Below are 2,686 nucleotides of genomic sequence, written 5' to 3'. Positions count from 1 at the left end.
ATTTCTGCAACTACATATCATTTATGAAACTGTGACTAAACGTTTTGGTGCTACATTTGCTCAACCGTTACTATTTTAGTATGATTGTGTCTATTTGTGTAAGTTATTGATAGCTCTATGTATATTATTAGAGATTATAACAAAGAGATTGTAAATAATTAACTTGATTAGTTTACATGTGATAGTTAGTTGATAGTTAGTTAAGTTGATATGATAGTTAGTTAGGATATTGAGAAGATTCTAGAAGATGGTTTTCTTGTAAATAAGTCACTTAGTACATGTATATATATGTAGAGAGTAATACAATGTAGGGGTACTTGATTGATATGAAATTGAAATTCATTCTTCTTCTATAATTCAATTCTGATTGTGTAATTGGATTCAGTTTTTATCATGGTATCAGAGCTTAGGGATTGAGAATCATTATTCTACATTCAATTTTATAGCTCAAAGTTGATGATCAATGGAGAAGAAGATAGATCATGATCATCCTTTGTTTCTGGGTTCTTCCGATATACCAAGGGCAGTGCAAATTGGGATACAGCTTACTGGAATGGAGAATTATACGTTATGGATTCGGGCGATGAAATTGAATTTGCTCATGAAGAACAAATTAGGATTCATCGACGGCAGCATCAAAAGAGATGGTTTCACGACTGAAATTGAGAAGAAGCAATGGGACAGATGTAATGCAATGGTCCTGTCATGGATTATGAGCAATGTTAGCAAGGATTTGGTCAGTGGAATTCTTTTTTGATCAAATGCAGCTCAAGTTTGGTTGGATCTGCAAGAACGATTTAATAAAGTCAATATGTCCAGAATTTTTCATCTTCACAAAGCCATAGTTACAGATACTCAAGGTATTTCCCCTGTTTCAGTCTATTATTCAAAGCTGAAAGATCTTTGGGATTAATTCGATTAAATAATTCCTCCTCAATCCTGCGAATGTGTTAGATCGAAGGATTATTCTTATAATATGGGTAGGCAAAAGTTATTGCAATTTCTTATGGGTTTGAATGAAAGCTATGCACAAGCTAGAAGTCACATACATAAGCTAAATCCCCCACCAGAGTCAATCAATGTTATGCCATGATTGTACAAGATGAGATTCAACGTGCACTAAGTGGTGAATATTCTGGTGGAGGCATCACTGATCCTACTGCATTATTGACAAATAAATCAGGTGGTTATCAATTTGGAGGATCAGGTTCTAGAGGAAAAGGAGGTAGAGGTTATGGATCTAGTCGACAACAAAGAGGAGGTGGTTCATATTGTGATCATTGTGAGATGAAAGGACACACTAGAGAGGATTGTAACAAGTTAAAACAATGTACTCATTGTAATATGGAGGGTCATACAAAGGATATATGTTTTCAGTTAATTGCATATCCTTCGGATTGGAAAGGAAAGAAAAGGGTTAATATTGTACAAGCTTCAAGTGGAACACAAGCAGAAGGGTTTTCACAAATGCAAGGGAAACAGAGATCTGGAGTTGAATCAATCATCAGCAGCCTCAATTTGGACCAAGCACAAGTGGAGGAGTTGGACTTGTTTCTTACTTCAAGCCATATCAATATAATCAAATATTACAAATGCTGAACAAACACAACATGAATGAGGTTAATGCAAATATGGCAGGTACATTTGCAGGTACTTCTCTTTGTAATATTGGAGCTAATTGTTCTTCAGATTGGATAGTGGATAGTGGAGCGTCTAATCACATTGTTAGAGATCTTACCTTATTGAAACCTGGATCCTCAGTGAATAATCCAGGAAGGGTTCAATTAGCTAATGGTGACACAACACTCATTACCAATTCAGGCAGTTCTCAACTTAAAGGAGGTGATGTTATAAAAGATGTTTTATGTGCGCCTGATTTTAAGTTCAATCTCTTACAGTGTCCAAACTGACTAAGGAATTGAATTGTTGTGTTGTATTTTATCCTGATTTCTTCTTCATTCAGGATCTCTTCACTGGGAAAGTGAAGGAGATTGGTGAAGAGGAAGATGGATTGTACATGTTGAAGAATCAAGATCGATTTTCACATAGATCAAGGTCATTTGTTGCAGCAAGAGGATGTGAGGATGAAGTATTGTGGCATCAGAGATTAGGCCATGTGCCTTTGAATGTGATCAGAAAAATTAGTATGCTTAAGCTCAATAAGAGTTCTGTCATGAGTCATTGTGATGTATGTCCATTAGCAAGACAAATTAGACTTCCCTTTCATGCTAGTAGCAATAGAAGTACTAGATGTTTTGATCTAATTCACATGGATGTATGGGGACCTTATAAAGTTTCTACACATAATAACATGAGATTTTTTCTTATATTAGTTGATGATCATTCCAAATGGACTTGGGTATTTTTACTTCATCTCAAGTCAAATGTTTCCACTATACTTCGAAAATTTATTTTGATGGTTAAAACTCAGTTTGATGTACAAATTAAGACTGTGAGATCAGATAATGGAGGGGAGTTCTTCAATTCTCAATGTGCTGATTTGATCACTAATCATGGAATCATACATCAGAGTTCTTGTCCACACACACCTCAACAGAATGGTCTGGTGGAAAGAAAACAGAGACACATCTTGGAAACGTCTAGAGCAATCAGATTCCAAGGACATATACCTATTAGATTCTGGGGAGAGTGCATATCAACAGTTGTGCACTTTATCAATCGAATG

The 2,686-nt window shown here is 35.5% G+C and overlaps 1 pseudogene; it reads left to right on the top strand.

The window, feature by feature from the left end:
• The first annotated feature begins 482 nt into the window (after positions 1-482).
• Positions 483-1,599, top strand: LOC107001143 (annotated as a pseudogene).
• Positions 1,600-2,686: the final 1,087 nt, after the last annotated feature.

The sequence above is a fragment of the Solanum pennellii genome, chromosome 10 (genome assembly GCF_001406875.1).
Source record: "Solanum pennellii chromosome 10, SPENNV200".
Taxonomy (NCBI): domain Eukaryota; kingdom Viridiplantae; phylum Streptophyta; class Magnoliopsida; order Solanales; family Solanaceae; genus Solanum; species Solanum pennellii.
The sequence above is the reverse complement of the archived record's forward strand: the minus strand, read 5'-3'. Positions and strand labels throughout refer to the sequence as shown.